General features: G+C 39.2%; 1 long non-coding RNA gene across 3 annotated transcripts; it reads left to right on the top strand.

Moving 5' to 3' along the window:
• The first annotated feature begins 6,396 nt into the window (after window positions 1–6,396).
• LOC142956459 (uncharacterized) lies at window positions 6,397–8,112 on the top strand. 3 transcript variants are annotated; one of them, XR_012956027.1, is made up of 3 exons: window positions 6,465–6,482; window positions 6,575–7,102; window positions 7,825–8,112. It is a non-coding gene; the product is annotated as an uncharacterized LOC142956459 (long non-coding RNA). The 3 variants fall into 3 exon arrangements; XR_012956028.1 differs by lacking the exon at window positions 6,465–6,482 and having other exon boundaries at window positions 6,516–6,720; window positions 6,798–7,102; XR_012956026.1 differs by having other exon boundaries at window positions 6,397–7,102.
• The last annotated feature ends 491 nt before the right edge of the window (window positions 8,113–8,603 follow it).

Here is an 8,603-nt window from a genome sequence, read left to right on the forward strand (position 1 = left end):
TATCTATAAATACAAATACACCAGAAGGGAACATCGATGACTCCGTTGAGAGAAAGATGATCGGCAACTATTTTGATAATTAATTAAGTAATGTAAGTGAGTCAATTTCAAGCAAACATCGTGAATTTAGGATTTGCTGATTTTCTATATGAAAATAGTTTAATGTTATTAGGTGACTACCTCCCTGTTGTCATCACCGTTAAACAGTGATCAGTGATACTTTTTATAGACGAAACAAGTTACTGATTAATTAAGAAAATAAGGGATATTGAAAATGTAATTAGTTGCAGTCCGAAAATACAACACATTTAACTATAATCATAGCATATGATAATAATAATAATAATAACAATAATACTTTTTCAGCTGGTCATTTAAAAAAAAAATTAGAAGGGATATTTTCCAATTTTTGACAAATTTAATCTACATAAAACTCAAACTTTCTTCAGTTTAGGCCCGGTGGATATAGAGTGGGTTGTCCCCAAATACAAAGTTTAGATTATTAACATAACAGTATAATTATTCATAGACAGCTACAGTGATTGGCTAGCAGCACCCCCTGACCTGAGACACATTACCACAGCACCACAGCAGAGAACAAACATCAGAGTCAGAATTTGATAGAATAAGTCGACTCTGGAACCTGAACTTAACTCAAGTACCTCTTGTTAACTTGTTGCAGACCTTTCCACCACATCGCCCCGTCTTTCTCCATGGATGTGGTTTGCTTGTTGTCATGGAGAGGCGACAGTTGTTGTTGATCTCCAGTTAGATGTGTTCACATTGCGACATCACACAGAGGAGCTGATCTAAGTGGCTTCTTCAACTATTTTATTAAAACAATTGTGAAATTTCGTGTTTTCTCAGAATCCCTTGACAACATGTAGGCTACAGCAGAAAATGACAGATTTTTTTTCATGGTAAGATGCACAGACATTAAGCAGGATTTCTAAGAAGTACAAATATTACAGTAGTAGTAGTGTGGTTTAATGCGTACGGCAAATACAGATATGCAGTATCTAGAAACATGCAAGGTCCAAGTGTTTAGAATAAAACAGTTTAGCTAAAGTAGAGTTGGAACAACAGGCAGTTAAATGTACATCGTAGTGTGATTGTAGAGTAGTAGTAGTGAGATTTGATGGAGATTTGTTAAAAAAGGCTGTTTGATTATAATGCAGTTATTTCTCTGTACACGTCTTTTAAGTCAGTCTATAGATGCCATAGTTACATGATTATTATAATAACATAAAAGGCAACGTGATGATTACAAATGTACATGATTCTTGTTCAGCACGCACATAGCAAAAACATGTTAACACAAACAATTTTTTCTTTCTTCACTGATAAGTTTACTTGTAAGTTTAGTTATTAATACAAAAAAAATACAGTACGCAAAAACTTAGTGGCAATCCAAGCGGTACAAAACATTACAGAGATTGTAATTTCATAGTTTGAAAGATACAGTAAACTCAATACCAACAGTACCGACTTCCTCCATGATGTCAGAAACTGGCGTACAGGTTTTGTAAAAGCCTTTAATGTGGTGGTGAAGTGGTTAATAATTATGTTGGGTTTGACTTTTGTATATTGAGTTGAAGGTTTGAGTTTTTTTTTATACAAGCACAGTATTCAGGATTTCAAGGTAACAATATAACTATGAAGTTTCCCTGCTTGTGTTCAGCATTTTAACTCATGACAACTAAGTCCAGACAATCATGAAACAATGTCAAAATGTCCCCTTCACATTTTGTCACTTATACATGAATTCATTTGGGTGTTATATTCCTTCCAACTCAATTCAAGATCACATGCTTTTGAGGAAAGGACCCAAAACAAAAATCCATCCTTAATTCATCTTTGCAAAGAACTTAGAGTGACTGTACATTAAGAAATGAAAAAGATCCTCTGTTATTTAAAGACGCCGACGGGAAACGACGAGGAAGGAAATCCTTGTTCGATTCAACCATTGTTTAAAAACAGAGCTTGATTCTCCGCTTCATCCCGTGATGTTCTCACACTCAGACAGACTAATGGAAAAACAGCAAGATTAGGTATTTAGAACATGAGCTCTCAGAGGCTGAAAATATCTGAGATGTGTGTGTGAGCTGCAATAGTGCCACGATGCCGTCTCCATCACCACGGCTGATTCACATCCTCACATCCACATTCACATCCTGATTTACATCCTCCATCAAAGCAGGATAATCATGTCCTGTTGTTTGAATCGATTTTAATGGAATACTAAAAAACAAAAAACTGCACTTACGGGATTTCTGCGACATTTTAATCATCGCTTTGCTGGGAAATATTCTCTGGCCTTGATTTTTTTCTTCAAAGCAGGCAGGTGATGTGAATGAACATTAACCTCCTTCTACTAGTGACGCAGGCATCGATTCAGTGGGAAGTAAAACAGGAGAGCAGCTCACTAGTAATATCAGCTGTTAGTAATCAGACTTATTTACCAAGAGAAGAAAAAGCTCAGAGGCTCTCATGTGTTCACAACAACACGTCAGAGATGGTGGAAGGAAAACAGACGCAGGGTCAAGAGGTGATGCTCGCTAACGCCTTCCAACAACAAAAAGGTTTTCAGAAGGGATTAGCTACTGACTATTGGACTACTATTGGACCAGCATGCAATGCAGGAGCATCGCAGAACCAATGTGCATCGCTGTGAAGTCCATATCTTAAACATAATCCCATGTAGAGTGTGCACTCTGTGGGAGTGAGGTCCTTTAATGAGATCAACGTGACTGGATGAAGCCATGTCCCACTTCCTATTCATGAGTTCATTTTTGATTCTCACAACAAATATATCATCAGTAGGAAGTTTCAGGTTCCGTCTGCTTGTGATGGATATTCTGTCGGAGAGGAAAAAAAAGGTTTGTGTACGGGTTTTGCATGGAAGGTAGCGGGACAATAATAATAATCATAATAATCTAATAAAATGTGTTGCCTGGGAAAATATGAAACATCTCTGCATACCAATTAACAAAAAATATTTAATTAAATAAAAGATCCAAAATACAATAAGAGATGATTAAAATCTGCAAAATAAACCTATACAACATATCAGAACTATTTTCGATGTGTTAAATGTGTTGAACATCAGACAGTGCCATACCTTCTTTATAACATCTGCTTTTTTAGCTCTAGATGTTTATGTTGTGTGGAAGTGAACGTCCATCAACTATCTGTTCGCCATTTTACAATGTCAGACATCTCCTTAATCTTGAAGCACTAAAATACAAAATTGAAGACACCTTGCTACCTGAAGCTGTCGGGGTTTCCGTGTGGTTTTGACGTCACAACGATACGATATATAGAGCATTTCACAGTTTGAACGTAGACATATTCTAAATGTGTCCCAGGTTATTTCCAGTTGCACAGTATGTGAATGACATCAGCTGACAGGAAGTAAACATGGATCCAAGCTGTTGCCTAGCACAGCAATTCCATTGAGTCATGCTAAAAAGGAACCTTTTAGACAGGTACATTCAGACAGTGTGAGGAAAAGAAAGAGTAAACATGCTCTAGTAGAAACCTCAAATACAAGCGTGAACTTGGATATGAGCATAATTTGTCTTCTTTAAACTAGTGAGGCCAAAGCAAAGTACGTGTCCTACTTTGCTATTTTGACCAGATTAGGGTCATTATGGCTCAGAGCTATTGATGTGTTATTGAGGCTGAGATGAACAAAAAACAAGTGACTCATAGATGCATGATGTGAATGCTGTGACCAGCCGGCTGCCTGTTGCCGAGGACTAAAAAAAGCTTGTTTTTTTTTTAGCCGTGTCTTCTTATCCTGACGACCTCCTAATCCTGACCTCTGCTGGGGCCTGTTGAAGGTGGAGCTGGCTGTACTTAAATCAACATGGACACAGTGTGTGTAGCCCCTTTCCCACTGGACAAAAACCCACCATAGAATGATGAGTCGATGAAGCGGATGAATCTGAGAAGACTGGGTGGAGATGGGGAGGTGGAGGGGTGCGTAACAGCAGCATGAACGTTCTGAAGGTAGAGAGACAATCATATTTAAAAAGAGACAGCAGCAGGATGATCGGCTAACAATGTCATTGTTTCGTTGTGCTATTGGATAAAGGAAAGCTGATCTAAACAGCTGATATCATGGTTGACAGCCCCGAGCAATGACAGCAAGGACATTATGAGTGAGCATGCGTGAGGAGTGATTTTATGAGAAATAACTACGGGCTTAAGCATGCAAGAGTATAGTCTCCCTGACTGAGCTAACGCTAGCGCTTCATGTGGTGTTTAAAATCAACTTCCTCCACACATATGAAGAGTTTACGTATTTAGATCTGATGTGGTGGTGGTGGTTCATTCTTTGAAAACACTCAAAGGAACCTTAACGTTTTGCACGTTTTAGTTTTTATTACAAAGATTATTCATTTACTTTAAATCACAGCTTACCATTTTGCAGATGATGCTGCTGTATTTAAGATATATGCATTTTTCCTACAGTAGGAATAATTCAGCAGGTTCATTTAAGGTCGGTTCATCCCACAAGGTAAACAGTACATCCAAAAAAAAATGTATGAGGAAAACATACGTTTTGATTTAATTTTGTTTTTATACTATTGTTTGAATAATGTAGTTTTGTGCTGCTTTTATAAATGTATTACATTTTAATCCAGACTTGGTTACAAAGCTGAAGCTAGTGTCAACAATCTTATAATCAATTTTCATACTGCACAAAGATCGATGGACACCAGTAGCTGTCATGGCCAAGAGGGAAAATGCAACGAAAAACTACATATCGGCATCACAAAATGGTCAGAAAATCTGGAAAGTACACATGATTTGCAGGTGAGGAGCCATAACACCGGTATGTTCTTACAACCATCAACCCACCAACAAATACTGAGCACTTTAAGTCATTGGCTACCATTTTCCAAAGCACACCGAGTATTTAGACAGATTTATTCCAACAGGCATTGGTTTCCATTCATTTTACCGGCAGCAGTCTCTTATTAAGTGGTTTCAGGGCAACAACAATGTACAATGATAACAAAAAGACAACACAATGAAAACATGACTAAATGTGTTAAATGCTAAATAAAACATATAAAAACAATAAAAACGTTAAACATTTAAGCTGTTTAAATGATCTTGTAGCCAGTACAAGGCAGAACAACTCCCAAACAGCTGATAGACACCATGACATGTTATTGAATTGATACAGCTAACATGTTAGCTACCTACACAGCCAACGAACACACAACAACACTGAAGTCTTGTTTCTGGTCACCTGGAAAATGTAAAATCATTATTCCCCGGCTTTTTAAGCTCTCTGGTTTGGTCTCCACCAACTCTTGTAAAAAATAATCTGTTGTTTTCGTTGATAGACGCTCAACGTTCTCAGCAGATCGTGGCCATTTTGGGTCCTTTTTTTGGGGGGGTTCAATAGATCCCTTTCACATCACAAGCAGTCATTTTATTTAATGTTAATTTTATAACAGGTATGGTAAGCAATGGTGGAAAGTAACTAAATACATTTATTTAAGTACTGAACTTAAGTACAGTTTTTAAGGTACTTGTACTTTACTTGAGTATTTCCATTTGCTACTTTATACGCAAATATTGTACCTTTTAAATCATTCACTTTAAAGCTTAAGTTACTTTGCAGATTCAATTTAATAATACAAAATATAAATGAACTGATAACTGATGATGTATTACTACAGGCTAAACTACCCATTAGTATATAAAGTAGTTAGAATCAGCTCCACCTTTACCAGACGATTCTTTAATGCATCAATAACTAAACAATAATATAATAACATTATTCTGAGTGGACCATCCTGCATAATGAGCACTTTTACTTTTAATACTTTAATATATGTTGATGCCAATACGTTTGTAATTGTAATTAAGTCAAATTTGAATGCAGGACTTTCTACATTGAAGTTTTGCTACTTTTACGTGAGTAAAGTATCCGAGTACTTCTTCTGCCACCAATGGTGACCCTGATGTCGACTTTGGTACAGCTTAGTGCAAAATTTGATGTGTTTGATGAGGCTCACAAGGTAATAAAAATGTTTAAATGTAGCTTATTATACGCTGTAAAAAAGAAAATAAAGAAAAGTGGGCAGCAATTTAAAGTAGACAAGATTTATGGTAAACAGCCGGAAACATTGAAAAACCCACCGATGGGGTACTTTAACTGCCACTCACAGCAACAGGTGCATTAGTTTATATTGTTTCTTCTACGGTAATGACATCCTGTAAATGTGCTTAAAACGATCAGCTCACTACAAGGAGCGATTAAAACGCTCCTACAAAAGCCTGAAGCTGCATGCAGCCGCATTAATGACAAGCACACTGTACCTAACTCCAACATGAAGGTATGTTGGTATAGCACCCTGTTTGAATGTGACAGCAAAAACAACAGGGCCAGGGTTCAGAGTGATAAGGCTGACTCACTGTTATTGTGAACACACTGCGACATACCGGTGGTTATTGCTGTAAGTCTGCAGTATCTATAAGAGCTGAAGGAGATATGTGTGAGGTAAATACAAGGAGTTTCAAATTGATAACACTTTCTTTTTTTTTAAAGCATGGCAGTGTGTGTGAAACAGCCGTTGCACGCAGGCAGTTGCACTTATCCCCGAGTTAATCGTCAACTACATGTGCTAGGAAGTCATATGAGGAAACATTGGTGGTCTGCATATAGAACATGGGAACGCAGGCATTGTGGCAGAGGTTAGTGACAACACACAGGTTCACACAGACCTGTTTGACTGGAAGAACAATGAGGGTTCACACATGATTCATTCCAGGGCTCTTCCTAGACGCCAGTACGCTACACGTCTCCACCACAGGAAAAGATGCTGCCGTGTGTCGGGGCCGAGTGGGACATCCACCACTGGGCCCACTTCCCCTTCCCACTGCGTCAATGGTTCTAAAGAAAGATTTCTTCCTGCTGACAGTTAAAGTATTCGCAAAGACAATACGTTACGTTTTGTGGCCCGAGCTTGATGGATGCGCTGCCTCTCTGAGGTTAATGGACACTCACATTTATAGTGTCGGTGCTGTGGACCATGTATGGCCTGCAGCCAAGACCAGGAGGCCGGTTTTCAAACATGTAAGCACTCTTCCACTCTCATGCACCTAATTGAAGCCTGGAAAGTAAATGTGCTATGACAGCGACTCTGCATCACAATACATTCCAGCAGCTCCCCCCAAATTGTCACATGGCCTCTTTTCATCCCCAACACGAGCACAAAGAAACGACGGGGGGGGGGGGGGGGAAACTCTAGCGGGGCCCTCTAGAGGGGCCCTTGCACGCACGTGCACACGCCTTGGAAGTGATCAGGTAGCTTCTCTAAAGCGCTCAGCAAAGTTTCTCTTGTTAAAACATGCCCAATCCCTTCCCTGCCGGAGAGCTGTTAATCCCAACAAGGCTGTGAGCCCCTAATTCCCGGAGAGTTGTAGCCCGCTGTTTGTTGAGGAGTTCTGTAGCTACAAGCACTGGAGGCTGCAAGTTACAACATCCACCCCCTCTGCTTTTTAGTGCCAGGAGTGCTTCACATGGGGGAAAAAAAACTAAAAACGTTATATGTCAAACATGTGTCTGCAAGCCTTTACATTTAGAGGGAGCTAAAATCAAAGTGTGATATAAAACTGTAGCAAGGTGGTCATCTTTCTTTGACCGTCATCTAGATTTTTGAAGGTACAGTATGTACATTATAAGAGACCCGTTCTACTAAACCACCACCTCTGTGCCCAGTGCTGTTAGAAAGCTTCTCATGAGTCAATGAGCATGGATTACAGTTAAGAGTCTTATTATTATCTTCTCTATCCCAGGTTACAACCACGCAGCACCTGTTGCTCCACTTTGACGACTTCATGGCATCCCAGCTGATAGAAGGAAACACGTGCGAGGCAGACCGCTCCGGCACGCAGATTATTCTGTAGACGTAGAGGGAAATGTCCCACGAGTGGCTGACGAGTCTTCGCCGTTTGTCTAGGTAGACCGAGCTCTTTCAAAAGCAGGAGGGAAAGTGATGTGAAAGCACCATTCATCTCTTGGAGGATCACCTTTTCATACACCAGACAACCGTTTTCTAAATAAAACTGACATTAAGTAACTGACATTCTTGGTAGTATGCTTTTGTGCGCGCGCGCTCAGCAATCACTTAAAATAAACATCTATTTACCACAGAATGATGAAAAAGAATCATAAAAAAAATCACATTTCTCTCCCCTCAGCTGCTTTTAATAATAACTTCTATTATTCTGTGAAATTGCTCTATATCGGATCGAACCGCCCACACCGAGTACACACGTGCTCAGGGGAAAGCAGGGTGGTGGCCTTGTTCAGGGTTTCTGCCAGACTTTACTACTGCCTCCATGTGGCTTTAACAAAGACCACAGAAAGTAAATAAGCTTAGGTCTGTGTATTAATAACAGTCGAGTATACACAGCGTCTAAGTGGAGGAAAGCATTTGAGCCTCAATAGAACTCTGAAAGGCAGGATTACTAAACAAACATCCAACATGTTGGCGCATTAAATAAAAAGTCTGGTGTTGTGAATAGTGAGTAAAAGCTGAATGGAGTAGAACTGTTTGTAGTGGATCTAATGG

The sequence above is a fragment of the Anarhichas minor genome, unplaced genomic scaffold (genome assembly GCF_050575085.1).
Source record: "Anarhichas minor isolate MPS153535 unplaced genomic scaffold, ASM5057508v1 ptg000024l, whole genome shotgun sequence".
Taxonomy (NCBI): Eukaryota; Metazoa; Chordata; class Actinopteri; order Perciformes; family Anarhichadidae; genus Anarhichas; species Anarhichas minor.